The sequence below is a fragment of the Ovis aries genome, chromosome 15 (genome assembly GCF_016772045.2).
Source record: "Ovis aries strain OAR_USU_Benz2616 breed Rambouillet chromosome 15, ARS-UI_Ramb_v3.0, whole genome shotgun sequence".
In the NCBI taxonomy this organism is placed as follows: domain Eukaryota; kingdom Metazoa; phylum Chordata; class Mammalia; order Artiodactyla; family Bovidae; genus Ovis; species Ovis aries.
The window spans coordinates 77,617,311-77,633,986 of record NC_056068.1 but is presented as its reverse complement, the minus strand read 5'-3'; the positions used below and the strand labels follow the sequence as shown (position 1 = coordinate 77,633,986).

At 38.9% G+C, this 16,676-nt stretch overlaps 2 pseudogenes; both read right to left on the bottom strand.

The window, feature by feature from the left end:
* Nucleotides 1-502: 502 nt before the first annotated feature.
* Nucleotides 503-2,912, bottom strand: LOC114118518 (olfactory receptor 5D13-like; annotated as a pseudogene).
* Nucleotides 2,913-5,983: 3,071 nt separating this feature from the next.
* Nucleotides 5,984-11,585, bottom strand: LOC114118517 (olfactory receptor 5D13-like; annotated as a pseudogene).
* Between the last annotated feature and the right edge of the window lie 5,091 nt (nt 11,586-16,676).

Below are 16,676 nucleotides of genomic sequence, written 5' to 3'. Positions count from 1 at the left end.
CTCCAGACAAGAATATGGAGTGGGTTGCCATTCCTTCTCCAGGGCATCTTCCTGACCCAGGGATTGAGCCTGGGTCTCCTGCATTGCACGGAGATTCTTTACCATCTGAGCCACCAGGGAATCTCCCTTACCTAGGTGAGCACAGTAGTAAATGTTATGAATTTAGTCAGAAATTTTCATTTTTATTCATCCAGCAAGTATTCATTGAAGGCCGAATGTGTTTTCTAGGTAAATTTCTAGGCATTAGAGATATAAGATCCAATAATAATACCAGAAATTTCTACTCTCTTGGAGTGTATAGAGGGAGAAGGAAATGAGGCAAATAAATTATTGCGTGTACTTAACATATCATCTGTTCCTGCAAAAAGATTATCATTAAGGGGGTAAAGAGTGATTATCTCATTTTATTAGATTTTCAGAAAAGACTTTTCTTGGTAGGTGGTATTTGAATAGGCACATACATGATTTAATAGAAATATATTTATTAACAGTGGATTGAGCACTAAAATATTTTGGAGCCTATTAACTTCCTTACAAGGTGTTTCATCTTTCTCCATTTCAAGCTATTATGTCAGTGAGTGTGGCAGTACGCATACTGTATGTCACTGAGTTCAGTGTGAGGATTGGCATGGTATAAAACAGACTCTACTTGAACAATCACTTATGAGCATTTGGAACTGAGCATACTACGGAGGGCTTCCCAGTTGGCGCTAGTGATAAGGTACCTGCAGGAGACATAAGCGATTCTGGTTCAGTCCCTGCGTCTGGGAGATGCCCTGGAGGAAGGCTTGGCAACCAACTCCTGTATTCTTGCCTGGAGAATCCCATGGGCAGAGGAGCCTGGCAGGCTACAGTCCAGGGTCTCAAAGAGCCAGACATGAGTGAAGTGACTTAGCACACAGCATGCACGTGCTATAGAGAGAAAGGATGATGATGTGTGGAAGGCACAGGTAGACAGGACTCTGTGATGCCCACAGGTAGAAAGTATCTTTAAAATAGTGACAGAAGGGAAAGCTAGGAAATGATGGCTATGAACTTTCTTAGTTCATTGAATTGGCTAAAGTAAAACAAGATCCGAAAGGGCAGCAGAATACTCATACAAAATATGTTTACTAAGATGGACTCACAGTAGGGAGCACAACTGAAAGGATGAGTGTGAGAAACAGTCTATGCTCAGCTGTAGCACCAGCCAGAAGGATGGAGCACAGCTTCTGGGGCACAACAGCTGTGTAGAGTGCAGGTTTACAAACAGCCAGGAAGCAGTTATGTGCAACAATACTAAAAATTAGTTGTTGTTGTTGTTGTTTAAGAGTTGTGTGTGGTTTAGGAGGAAAGAGAGAGAAGCAGAAGTCACACACCCTCCTTCCCTGTGTCTCTGTGTATCTTTTTCTGTCTCTTATAAGGACACTCTCAATGGATTTTGGGTTCACTTTAAGCTCATCTTGACTCTTTCTTTAATTACATCTGCAAAGCTCTTATTTCCAAATAAGGTGACATTCTGAGTGCTGGGTGACATGGATATCTGGGAGATACTCTTCACCCACAGCGCTTCCATGTTGGCTCAGAAGTTGAAGAAGCTCCCTGAAATGCAGGAAACCCAGGTTTAATCCCTGGGTGAGGAAGATCCCCTGGAGAAGGCAATGGCTACCCGCTCCATTATTCTTTCCTGGAGACTTCCACGGACAGAAGAACCTGGCAGGCTACAGTCCATGGGGCGGCAAAGAGTCAAACATGACTGAAAAACTCACAGTTTCACTTTTCATACACCCACAACACACATCATTTTACACATGATATACAGCTATTTTATTTGGCATTGAACGGAACAAAAACTAAGAGATCAAATAGCCAATTTATGGCTCTAAATTTACGACCTAGTGAGTTGACTACGTAATTTGAGTCATCATCTCTCCAAGAAGATTTAATCAATACTATGTAATAGATCATATTTCTTTTGGACATACAGATCTTCGACCAAATTGTATTAAGTGATTCATTAATTTCCTGACACTCTCTTTCACATCTTTATTCCTGAGGCTATAGATCAGAGGGTTCAGCATGGGACTCACTACTATATAAAACACAGAACCTACTTTGACCCTGAGCCATGAGTTTGGGGCCTGGGTACACAATAAGGAACAGGATTGTCCCGTGGAACATGGTGATGGCGGTCAGATGGGAGACACAAGTAGAGAAGGCTTTTTGGCGCCCCCCAGCAGAGGGCATTTTATGATAGTGCCAAAAATGGAAATATACGTAGTGAGGATAATTGCCAGGCTACTCACCTCATTGAATATGGCGATGGCAAAAGAGATCACTTGGCTGATGAAGGGGTCAGAGGGGGAGACGGAGACAATGGCAGAATGCTCACAGAGGAAATTATTTATGATGTTAGACCCACAGAAGGATAATGTCTGGAGAAGACAGGTGAGTGTCAGGGAGGAGACTACACCCCACATGTAGGGACAGGCCACTAAGGATGCACAGAGCTCTGAGGACATGACCACTGTGTAGAGTAGAGGCTTACAAATGGCCACAAATCGGTCACAGGCCATCACTGCCAACATGAATGCCTCTGCCACTGCAAACATACAAGCCGAGAACAATCGCATGATGCATCCCGTGAACGAGAGGGTTCTGTCTTCCACAACCAAATTCTCCAAGAGTTTGGGTGTAACTGTGGTGGAATAGCAGAAATCAACCAAGGACAAGTGACTGAGAAAAAAGTACATGGGGGTGTGGAGTTTGGGACTGATCCTGATGATGGTGACCATGCCCAGGTTCCCCACCATGGTGACTGCATAGACGGTGAGGAAAACCAGGAACAAGGGAACCTGGAGGTCGGGATATTCTGAGAAGCCCAAGAGGGTGAACATGGCTCCGGCACTCTGATTTCCTTCAGCAAACCACATAATTGTTGTTGGAGAAAATCTGAGACAGCGATAATAAAATAACAATGATAATGATGACAGTGCATGGATATCTCATTTATTATGCAGCAGACATTGTGTTAAAATATTAGTGCCTTAGTTTTGACCACTTCAGAGAAGGCAATGGCAACCCACTCCAGTACTCTTGCCTGGAAAATCCCATGGATGAAGGAGCCTGGTAGGCTGCAGTCCATGGGGTCGTTAAGAGTCGGGCACGACTGAATGACTTCACTTTCACTTTTCACTTTCCTGCATTGGAGAAGGAAATGGCAACCCACTCCAGTACTCTTGCTGGAGAATCCCAGAGACGGGGGACCCTGGTGGACTGCCGTCTATGGGGTCAAACAGAGTCAGACACGACTGAAGTGACTTAGCAGTAGTAGTTTTGACCACTAAATAAGACTTTGAAAAAAAAAAAGTCTATGAATTTCAAAACAAGCAGTCTCATATTTTATAAAGGGAAATGGAAGCATATCTGAGTTAAGACACTTGTTTGAATTAACACAGCCTGCTAGTGATGAGTTAGGTTTGAAGTTGATCATGAGTGACAGAAATTGAATTTAGTGTAGAGTGAGAGAGAAATATTTTCTATAGTGTTGCAGAAAAACGTGTTTTTCACAGTTCCACCATTCTGAAGGTCGGTGTTGTTTGGTGGGAGTAACAGAACAATAAAGGAAAACATGGCACTCAGATTTATGTTTAAAAGCAGGAGGCATAATGTTGTTAGAGGCCATAGTACTTCTGTCGTTACGTTCTTTTTTTTTTAATTTTTTTTTATTTTTTAAATTTTAAAATCTTTAATTCTTACATGCATTCCCAAACATGAACCCCCCTCCCACCTCCCTCCCCATAACATCTTTCTGGGTCATCCCCATGCACCAGCCCCAAGCATGCTGCATCCTGCGTCAGACATAGACTGGCGATTCAATTCACATGATAGTATACATGTTAGAATGTCATTCTCCCAAATCATCCCACCCTCTCCCTCTCCCTCTGAGTCCAAAAGTCCGTTATACACATCTGTGTCTCTTTCCCTGTCTTGCATACAGGGTCGTCATTGCCATCTTCTTAAATTCCATATATATGTGTTAGTATACTGTATTGGTGTTTTTCTTTCTGGCTTACTTCACTCTGAATAATCGGCTCCAGTTTCATCCATCTCATCAGAACTGATTCAAATGAATTCTTTTTAACTGCTGAGTAATACTCCATTGTGTATATGTACCACAACTTTCTTATCCATTCATCTGCTGATGGACATCTAGGTTGTTTCCATGTCCTGGCTATTATAAACAGTGCTGCGATGAACATTGGGGTACATGTGTCTCTTTCAATTCTGGTTTCCTCGGTGTGTATGCCCAGCAGTGGGATTGCTGGGTCATAAGGTAGTTCTATTTGCAATTTTTTAAGGAATCTCCACACTGTTCTCCATAGTGGCTGTACTAGTTTGCATTCCCACCAACAGTGTAGGAGGGTTCCCTTTTCTCCACACCCTCTCCAGCATTTATTGCTTGCAGATTTTTGGATCGCAGCCATTCTGACTGGTGTGAAGTGGTACCTCATTGTGGTTTTGATTTGCATTTCTCTAATAATGAGTGATGTTGAGCATCTTTTCATGTGTTTGTTAGCCATCCGTATGTCTTCTTTGGAGAAATGTCTATTTAGTTCTTTGGCCCATTTTTTGATTGGGTCGTTTATTTTTCTGGAATTGAGCTGCATAAGTTGCTTGTATATTTTTGAGATTAGTTGTTTGTCAGTTGCTTCATTTGCTATTATTTTCTCCCATTCAGAAGGCTGTCTTTTCACCTTGCTTATATTTTCCTTTGCTGTGCAGAAGCTTTTAATTTTAATTAGATCCCATTTGTTTATTTTTGCTTGCTTGTCGTTACGTTCTAACTGAAGATCATTGAAAAGGCAGAGGTCATGAGTCACCACAAGAATTTTCACATCTTGGAAAGCATAAATGGACATTGAAGAAAATAAAGCTCTATCTTCAAGTTTTCCAGTGACTGCAGTTTGATGCTAAAATTACTGGCCTTGGGTTCAACGCAGCGACCTGGTAAAGTCATGAAGCTGTATTTTAATTTGTACCCTCCCTTTTGTTTCTTTTCTATTTGACTGTTTATCATTTTATCTCACATACTGCCACTGATATCTCTCACTTTCTCACTGATGCTCTCAGTATAGCCTTTTAAACTCTTTGATCAATATCTCTTAACCTGCTATCAATATTTTTAATCTAATAAATTTATTAGGAATCTTATAGCATTAAAGGCTTACAGAATATCTGAATTACAGAGACATAAACTATGTTTTGCTCAACTCTTTCACATTCTATACTGTTTCTCAAGAAAATCAGAAAATACAGTAATAAACACAAGAGGTTACATTATCACCCTCAAAACTTCTGGTGACTGGAATATTGAGTTTGATTAAAACTACAGGTGATAATCTTGCTTTGAGTCATACAGTCATTATTTGTATACATTATTTTGAGAAACCAAAAGCATCTTGTACTGGTAAGCAGTTTATAGCAATAGAAGTATATTTATTTAGCAAAGATTTTAAAATAAGTTTAACCAATAACAAGCACACATCTGAAATATTCATTAATAAAGGGACTATTAGTTCAACTCTCATAAACACAGATGCAATTTTACTTTTGTCTGACCCTGTGAAGGGAGAAATAATTCATTATTTCTTAATAGCTTCATGGTACTTTTGACACTCAAAAAATGTATTTCCCATATGCAGAAAAGGGAATGGGTGGGAAGTGGAAGAGAGTTAGTGACAGGCAGCCTGGCACAGTGAAAGAGGCAAGGAGTTGGGAACATAGATTTAAATTCAGCTCCAAGCTTTGGCGTTTACTGTATGATCTTTGGCGAATCACTCAGATTTTATGAGCCTCAGCTTCTTTATCAATAATAATGACATGATAATATATATTTTATAGGTATATAAGTATTAAGTTAGGAGATGACGTTAATATAATTAGCACAAAGTCTGACAGTTGTGCAATTCAAAATATATAGGTTTTCCCACCCTCATCCATTTTAATTCTTAATACTCTGAATAACTGGTATTATTTTTAAACACCTATTATTTTAAACAATCTAAGAAACAGATCAAGGTTCAAAGTTGGCAGCAACAGAACTGCAGGAACAGTTTGTGAGGTCAAAGAGTAGCTCAGCTCTTTTTCTGAATTTCCTCTTGGCCCTGTTCATGCTAACTCATCAATCACTGTCCTTCAGTAACTGCCTCTGTTCCCCCTGTGTTTTCTCATCATTATCTGACTCTTATTAATTATTCCTTTTTAATCTTGTGGTCACCGAGGCTCAGCCAGCTGCTCTCTGCTGCTGCTAACCTGCACTGTGAGAAAATCACTTTCTTCTTTTCTTGATTACTGTGGCTGTTATGACAGTTTCTGACTCTTAAAAACTTTAATTTCTCCCTATTAACTAATTTATAAAATCTAAATTTCTCTGCTCCGTTTTACCTAAACCCTTATCCTAGCTATATTCAATTTTCAACCCTCTTTAATCAAGTCGGTATTCTCAGAAGATAATGCCTGCAATTTCCTTTTTTCTTACATACTGATGCAGCACTTGAACAGTATATAAAGCATTTCATGCAAATTACTACCACAAGGACACTTTTCCTTTTCACTTCAGCCATATTTTCTACACCCTTGACATACCTGCACACATTACTGTCAGAAAAATGAAATTGTATATTATGGGGTTCATTACTATTTTATACAGATGATTCTTATCTTCTTTCGAGTCAATTTTGAGGTGTTGAGGAATTCCCAGGCATTATAATATTCTTTTTAAAAAGTTCATTGTGACTACTCTGCAAAGCACAGTGTGGATATTCTCAAAGCAAAATCCAGGATGATACCCCAGTGACGGGGGAGGAGATCAAAGCTCAGCCTTCGGGAAAACGGACTTGGGAGACATCACCGCACGGAGACTGACAGTGTCCACTGCTTTAGAGGTTTCAGGATCTCAGTGTCCCCCAAAGGAGGGAAAAGAAACAAGATAGACCATCCCACCTGAAACCAACTCACCTGAAGATTCTGTTTCTACTATTAATTGTCTCCAGGGGCGTTTCCACTCGGAATTCAAACATCATGTAAAACCTTAAGGAGCGAACCCATATAGGAGGAGCCCACAAAAATTTAATGTGACCAGAATATACTTCTTTCTTAACATCCAGAAAAACTCAGAGAAAGAAGAAACAGAGAGAGGGGGAGAGAGATGTGGAAGCTGAATCTGACTCCTATGAACAAAACGCAGGGCTTGTGTATGCTTCCAGGACCTCGGGGATTTAGGCCCCAGAGAGCATTTCTTGAGGTATTTACTTTTATATCACACATGAATAAACTAGCTTGAATGCTTTTTTCATGTGGCAATTTGCAAGAAGGTAGTTCCTTCTGAGTCACTGGAGATGGCACCTCAAAGAGCCCATTTCATTAATTTCTTTTAAAATAATTATTAAAAAAGTATATGAACTGAATAAGAAAACTTGGTGACTATAATAAAACCCCAAACAAAAGATAAATAAGCTAAAATGAAACTGTTCAGAGATATTAACTGCTATCATATATATTTCCAGTGTGATTTTTCTTTCCCATTCTTTGTATGAAGTGCATATGTTTTGAGATGTATAAACAATATAACTTGGTCTCTGATTTTATTGCTTAACCTAAATAAATATTATTGTCTTCAGAAACAGTGATGTTCTTTACTGAAACTAAACTGTTTTCTTATAAGCAATACATATAAGCAATCCACACTTTCAAGCTTATATTAATACAATTAAATAATGCAGTCTCATAAATGGAAAATGCATTTTGGAAACATGTTTAAATCTCTAAAACCTCTGAGTGTCAATCAATCCACTGGTTCTACCATACTGAAATATCACACAATTAGATCCACTGTCTTGCCTGGTGGTTCGGTGGTAAGAAAAAAAAAGAAAATCATCTGCAGTGCAAGAGACATAGGTTCTATCCCTGCTTGGAGTTGGGAATAACCCTTGGTAGAGAAAATGGCCACCCACTCCAGTGTTCTTGCCTGGGAAATCTTTTGGACAGAGAAGCCTGGTGGGCTGCAGTCCATGGATATGCACAAGATTTGGACACAATTTAGTGACTAAACAGCAGCAACAAATGCTTTCCCTAGGCTCCTGACAACCTGACTAACACTTGCCAGACTCTACCAGGAAGGCATAACACACCAGGGGCTGTTTCCCACCAGGCATAGTAGTATTGTACATAGTATGGCTTGATCCAAAGTCCCACAAGTCTGCATGGTTACTCTTTCACTGAGATAGGCTTGAGTTCCACAATGCATCTTCCCCCCATTGCTGACACCTCTGTCCCCTAGACTAGCTTTGGAGCCAATGTCTACACCCTAGTCACCCAGAGCTAGCAACCTTGTTGGACATTAGTTTTCCATGCTGCACAACAAATTGCCACCAGCTTCGAGGCTTAAACTGCTATCACAGTTTCTGTTACATAATAATCTGGGAAGTCCTTATGTAACTTCATAAGATACTGCTAAACTATTTTCAAAGTTATTTAACCCTGTAGTCTTATCTGACATGCATAAGCATTTAACTTGCTCCACGTTTTCACCAGCATTTGAAACTTGTATTCATTTTAGCTATTCTAAATGGAGTACAGTAGTTTCTCCTTGTGGTTTAAGCTTTAACTTTAATAAGAATGTCATTGATGACTAGCTATCCTTAGCATTTTTTCATGTGTGTATTTGTGTGTTCTGTTTTGTCAAATGTGTGCTCAGATGGTTCATCAAAACCTTAAGTAGGCTTTTTTCTTGTATTGAGTATAAAGACTTCCTCTGTATGTTTTACATTGAAATCATTTGTCAAATATAAGTTCTGCAAATACCTACTCACAATCTATGGCTTGTATTGTCAGCTTATTAATGGTGACATTTATGCTCAAGAAACTTTTACCAAACACTTTCAATGGCAATGAAGCTCATTTTTTTTTTTAAGATCCATCCCTTTTATGTCCATTCAAAAAATTATCATTATGACCAACCTAGATAGCATATTCAAAAGCAGAGACGTTACTTTGCCGACTAAGCTCCGCCGAGTCAAGGCTATGGTTTTTCCTGTGGTCATGTATGGATGTGAAAGTTGGACTGTGAAGAAGGCTGAGCACTGAAGAATTGATGCGTTTGAACTGTGTTGTTGGAGAAGACTCTTGAGGGTCCCTTGGACTGCAAGGAGATCCAACCAGTCCATTCTGAAGGAGATCAACCCTGGGATTTCTTTGGAAGGACTGATGCTAAAGCTGAAGCTCCAGTACTTTGGCTATCTCATGCGAAGAGTTGACTCATTGGGAAAGACTCTGATGCTGGGAGAGATTGGGGGCAGGAGGAGAAGGGGACAACAGAGTATGAGATGGCTGGATGGCATCACAGACTCGATGGACATGAGTCTGAGTGAACTCCAGAAGATGGTGATGGACAGGGAGGCCTGGCATGCTGCGACTCATGGGGTCGCAAAGAGTCAGACATGACTGAGTGACTGAACTGAACTGAACTGAACTTTTGAAAGATCTTTTCTGTTTTATGCTAAAAAAATTTTTTTTTTCATTTTTATGTTTGCATCTATGATTCATTCATCTATGATTCCTTGGAAAGAAAACTATGATGATCATAGACAGTATATTAAAAAGCAGAGGCATCACTTTGTTGACAAAGGTCCATATAGTCCAAGTTATGTTTTTTCCAGTAGTCATGTATAGATGTGAGTGTTGGACCATAAAGAAGGCTGAAGGCTGAATTGTTGCTTTCAAATTGTGGTGCTGGAGAAAACTCTTAAGAATCCATTGAACAGCAAGGAGATCAAACCAGGTCAGTCCTACAGGAGATCAACCCTGAATTCTCATTGGAAGGACTGAGGCTGAAGCTGAAGCTCCAACACTTTGGCCACCAAATGAGAAGAGTTGACTCACTGGAAAAGACCCTGATGCTGGGAAAGGTTGAGGGCAGGCAGAGAAGTGGGCAACAGAGGATGAGATAGTTGGATAGCTTCACTGACTTAATGGACATAACTATGAGCAAACTCTGGGATATAGTGAAGGACAGATTGCTGTCATGCATGCCGAAACACCTTAGTCTAAGACAACACTTGGTCATTGCATGATTGGAATAACTGTGTTGTTGGTTGGTTACTCATATTTTATTGTTACTCTGTGTTGGATTGATTAGTTCTTGGAGTCCATGTTGCCCTCCTGTCTTTAATTTTCCCAGACTTGTGTTTTGAAGAGGAAGTCATAAACAGGTTTATGCCTTCTTTGTCTGAAGCTTGAACCTTCTCTTTAATCATTTTTCTTATGATGTACATGCCAACAGGCCAAGGCAGAAAAAAATAATTTCATCATATACCCATAAACTTTTAATACATTTGAATTCACTCAAAAATGACTTACAAATACTACAAAAAGCAGTCATTTTTTAAAATTTTGGTTTACATATGGTTTATAGCTATTTTACTAAACATTGATGTACGTAAAACTCAATAATCATCAATAAACTGCTATCCTGCCATAGATATATTAACCTAAAGCATAATTATCAAAAGATTTGAATCATCAATTGCACCGCAAGAACTGAACAATCTGTAGCATAGGATATCATTTATTTTTTCAGAAATAATGAATTTTAAAATATTATGCATAGTGACAAAGTGGTTTGTGAAAATTAATCTTGTGAATGTATTTTTTACTTCTTTGTTCCTCAAGCTGTAGATCAAGGGGTTCAGCATAGGAATCATTACTGTGTAAAACACAGAAGTCACTTTCACTGTGAGCCAAGAAGTTTTGGGGTTAGGAATGCAGAAAAGGAAAAGGATGGTTCCATGGAAGATGCTGATGGCTGTCAGGTGGGAAGCACAGGTGGAGAAGGTTTTCCAGCGCCCACTTGCAGAAGGCATCCCCATAACAGTGATAAAAATGAATATATAGGACATCAGAATAATCACCAGGCTGCTCGCCTCATTGAATATGGCAATAATAGAACATAACATCTGAGTGATATAGGGATCTGAGCAGGAGACAGAAACAATTACAGAGCGGTCACAGATAAAATTATTTACGGTGCTAGACTTGCAGTAGGATAATGCAAGAAGGAAATATGTGAGTGTCACGGAGCACACTACACCCCATGAGTAAGCCAGCCACCAAGAGAGCACAGCGCTTCGGAGACATCACAGTGGTATAGAGCAAGGGGCTGCAGACGGCCACAAAGCGGTCATAGGCCACTGCTGCTAACATGAACGTTTCTGCTACACCAAACAGACGAGCGAAACAAAATTGCGCAATGCAGCCAGAGAAAGAGATGATTCTGTCCTCCACAACCAATTCTCCAAGAGTTTGGGTGTAACTACAGTAGAAAAACAGAAATCGACAAAGGACAAGTGACTAAGGAAAAAGTACATGATCGTGTGGAGTTTTGAATTGACCTTGATGATTATGATCATGCCTAAATTCCCCACCACAGTGATTGTGTAGACAGACAGGAAAACAAGGAAGAGTGGGACCTGGAGTTCTGGATATTCTGAAAAACCCAGGAGAATAAATGTGGGTATGAAACTGTGGTTTCCTTCTGATAGCAGCATGATTCCTGTTGAACAAAGGACCGAACATTATTCCTGAAAAATAGAAATGAATAGAAAAGAGAAACAGAGAAGGCAGAAGCTTCCTATGTCTCCGTGGAGTTGGTATATATTCTCCGGGTATGGTCCTCAAACCACCAGCAGCAGGGACACCTAAGAATATGTCAGGGATGCAAATGCTCAAGCCCTGTCTCCAACGTCCTGAATCAAAGACTCTGGAATGGAGCCCACAGTTTGTGATTTATCCAGCCCTCCAGGTGATTTCTGATGCATGATAAATTATGAGAACCACTAAAATACAGACTGTTCATCCTATCGTTTAAAATTTACCCCTTGATTAGTATTGTTAATATACAACTAAAATATAAATTTGGAACACAAAAGAAATTGTAAATCACAAAATTTTGAGATGCCAAAAAGAAGCAGAGTACTTTGTTATGGTTCTAAGAGTTACATCAAGGATCAAGGAGATCACCTGATGTATAAAATGTGCCGTGTAAATCTTGGTATAACTTTTTTTATATTCTAGTTATATTAAAGAATTAAGCACCCATAAAGTCTGTGAACTGGCATAAATCTTAAGTTGTAACTAGTTTATGCTTTCCATCTTGTGCTTAAATTAATTATAGAATCTTATTTAGAAATAATCTTGTATCTTCCATCAAAATCTCCATTAAGGTTATACTGCCTCCTGGGATGATTTTGGGGTTTTTATATTGACATTTTGCTTAACATTGAATTGAATCTAATTAATATATTAATTATTTGTAAATGTGATTTTAGATCATCTATTTTAATGTATAAGGCTTCCACAGTGGCTTAATGGTAAAGAATCCACTTTCAATGTAGGAGACACAGGTTCGATACCTGGGTGGGGAAGATTCCCTGGAGAAGAAAATGGCAACCCACCACAGTATTGCTATGGGCCTCCCTGATGCCTGAGTCAGTAAATAATCCACCCGCAGTACAGGAGACCACCTGCAAAGCAGGAGACCTGAGCTCAATCCCTAGGTCAGGAAGCCCCCCTGGAGGAGACGTCAACCCACTCCACTATGACTTAGCAGCTAAACCTTTTGGATATATATCTAAAATTATAAGTGAGTGTTAGTTATTTCTCCTGTCTGACTTTTTGAAAAACCATGGACTGTAGCCCGCTGGCTTTCTCTGTCCATGTGATTGTCCAGGTAAGAATATTGGAGTGGATTGCCATTCCCTTCTCCCGGGCATTTTCCCAACACAGAGATCAAACCCAGGTCTACTGCAGACAGATTCTTTACTGTCTCAGCCCCCAATATATAAATAAATATATAATATAAAGTATATATAATATTATGAGAAAAAGGATATAATTTATGTTTATAAATTATATATAATTATATACAATTAATTATATTCACCAACAATAATTTTATACAAAATGCATTCAAGATACAGTGAAAGTTACAGATTTTCTCTACCACTGAGTAAACCTCTGTTATGATGAGGCACACGTGGAGAAGTTGGGGAAGCAAGAGCTGCCATGCCTTAATATGAATGGCCCCGAGATACAGACATAAAACTTCAGTGACATTAGATGGATGGTCTGCTTCATCGTAGTTTCGTCCAGAAAAGTGTCAGGCTACAGACGCAGCTCCATGAAGGCCTACTTGATATCCACTACAAACAACCCAAGACATAAACGATATGTCATCAGAATATTTTTTCCAATAGCAAGAGGGACTGGGCAGATACATTGTAAATACCTATTATTATTCAGACTATTTTAATAAATGGCTTTCCTTCAACATTTGAAAGTATTACCAATTCCCTGGTATATTAGGGAGACTGGAACCACTGTTTCGGTTTACTGATGGGATACTCACATCAATAACAAAAGAGACTGAACATTTGATTTGGTGTTCAACCTTACCAATTTCAAAGGCTTTTGGAGAAAATCAGTGGATTAATGGTAGGTTTGTACTCAGATTGGAACTAACTGTATGGAGTTACAGAATTCTATGTATTTTTGCAATTTCCCTATTGCTCATTGCTGCCAGGTTCAGTAATACAAATCTCAATTGTCTAAACCACTTCATGCCATATTAGTGCAAATTAAAATGTTTCTGATCATAGAAAGGGATCGTCTACAGTTGGTGGAGTAATCTATATGAGCTGTAGCTCCATCTTTTCCACTTAATTTGAAAGACACAGAAAGAAACATGAACTGACCTGAAACCAGATGTTCTTGATTAATTACTGAGAATTTCTTTTTAGGATTAATGAATCTCAGGTATATTTCTTCTCAGCATTCAAATGTTCTTTAAGATATTAGAAGAATTTAGGCTTGCAAAAATGGTAATATTCCAATGTGCATGCCAGGAAAATGGCATTTTATTTCTAGGGACATTAAAAATATCAAAAAGTACAAAGAAAAATTTAAAAGCTGAATTCACAGTCTAAATTCTGCCAAACCCTGGGTCTTATATTTCCCCCCATAACCATGATATGAAGCACATAGAATTGAAATTGGAGTATTACTCAGTGGACCAGAAACCGTTTAATTAGGTGAAACACTACCTCTTGTGTCATTTTAGTGGATGCATTTTCTTCTAAATCATTAAAGATAATTACACCATCACATTTATCCCATTAACTACTTGTTTGATATTGAACTTTTGAAATATAGGTATTCATTGAATAAACATGGAAGCTCACCGTTCAGAAAGCTAAGATCATGGCATCCGGTCCCATCACTTCATTGCAAATAGATGGGGGAATAGTACAAACAGTGGCAGTTTTTTTGGGGGGGGAGGGAGGGCTCCAAAGTCACTGCAAATGGTGACTGCAGCCAGGAAATTAAAAGACCTTTCTTCCTTGGAAGAAAAGTTATGACCAACCTAGACAGTATATTAAAAAGCAGAGATATTGCTTTGCCAACAAAGATTGGTCTAGTCAAAGCTATAGTTTTTCCAGTGGTCATGTATGGATGTGAGAGCTGAACTATGAAGAAAGCTGAGCACCAAAGAATTGATGCTTTTGAACTGTGGTGCTGGCGAAGACTCTTGTGAGTCCCTTGGTGTGCAAGGAGATTCAAGAAGTCCATCCTAAAGGAAATTAGGTCTGAATACTCATTGTAAGGCCTGGTGTTGAAGCTGAAACACCAATACTTTGGCCACCTCATGTGAAGAGTTGATTCACTGGAAAAGACCCTGATCCTGGGAAAGATTGAGGGTGGGAGGAGAAGGGGATGACAGAGGATGAGATGGTTGGAAGGAATCGCTAAAGCAATGGGCATGAGTTTGAGTAGGCTCCTGGAGTTGGTGATGGACAGGGAGGCCTGGCATGCTGCAGTCCTTCGGGTCGCAGAGTCAAACACAACTGAGTGACGGAACTGAACTGAATAGCAATTAACTTATAGGTGTTTTTGATATGAATACTGTCCTTGTCTATCTCCCTACCACACTCTGTTTTTCATTTCTACATAATATTCACTGAGTTGAATAAGAAGACTCTCTTACCATTTTTTTTGAGACAAATATAATCTTGATGGAGAAAACTAACAAGTAAAAGACAATAAAAGAAAATGACAGAACAACATTACTAATGATAATAGAATTTTAAATTATACATTAAATGTTGACACATTAAACCAATCAACTAAGGAAAAGGTAAATATATAATACTTATAGGAATTTTCTAAGGAGAAAACACATATTTTGATTAGAACCCCTATGTTCATCGCAGCATTGTTTATAATGGCCAGGACATGGAAGCAACCTACATGTCCATCAGCAGACAAATGGATAAGAAAGCCGAGGTACATATATACAATGGAGTATTACTCAGACATTAAAAAGAATATATTTGAATCAGTTCTAATGAGGTGGATGAAACTGGAGCTAATTATACAGAGTGAAGTAAGCCAGAAAGAAAAAAACCAATACAGTATATTAACACATATATATGGAATTTAGAAAGATGATAATGATAACCCTGTATGTGAGACAGCAAAAGAGACACAGATGTATAGAAGAGTCTTTTGGACTCTGTGGGAGAGGGAGAGGGTGGGATGGTTTGGGAGGATAGAATTGAAACATGTATAATATCATATGTGAAACGAATCGCCAGTCCAGGTTCAATGCATGACACTCTATGCTTGGGGCTGGAGCACTGGGATGACCCAGAGGGATGGTATGGGGAGGGAGAGGGAGGAGGAAAGAGGGGTGCAGGATGGGGAACACGTGTATACCTGTGGCAGATTCATGTTGATGTATGGCAAAACCAATACAATATTGTAAAGTAATTAACCTCCAATTAAAATAAATAAATTTATATTTTTAAAAAAATTTTTAAATGAAATTTTTTAAAAATATAACTTACCACATCAAAATATTAAAGGAGTTTAAATGAGGAAAATTAGCTTGATAAATTCAACATTCATTCACTAAAAAACAAAATATAACAAACAGACACATACCGAAAAAATACATGAGATAACTTTGCTTAACATTTTAAGCATGAAATGTTAAGTATTGATATTTTCCTTTTTAGATGAGGAAGTCAAGGATACCCACTTTTTTTTTTAATTTTAAAATCTTTAATTCTTATATGTGTTCCCAAACATGAACCCCCCTCCCACCTCCCTCCCATAACATCTCTCTGGGCCATCCCGATGCACCAGCCCCAAGCATGCTGTATCCTGCGTCAGACATAGACTGGCGATTCAATTCTTACATGATAGTATACATGTTAGAATGCCATTCTCCCAAATCATCCCACCCTCGCCCTCTCCCTCTGAGTCCAAAAGTCTGTTATACACATCTGTGTCTTTTTTCCTGTCTTGCATACAGGGTCGTCATTGCCATCTTTCTAAATTCCATATATATGTGTTAGTATACTGTATTGGTGTTTTTCTTTCTGGCTTACTTCACTCTGTATAATCGGCTCCAGTTTCATCCATCTCATCAGAACTGATTCAAATGAATCTTTTTAATGGCTGAGTAATACTCCATTGTGTATATGTACCACTGCTTTCTTATCCATTCATCTGCTGATGGACATCTAGGTTGTTTCCATGTCCTGGCTATTATAAACAGTGCTGTGATGAACATTGGG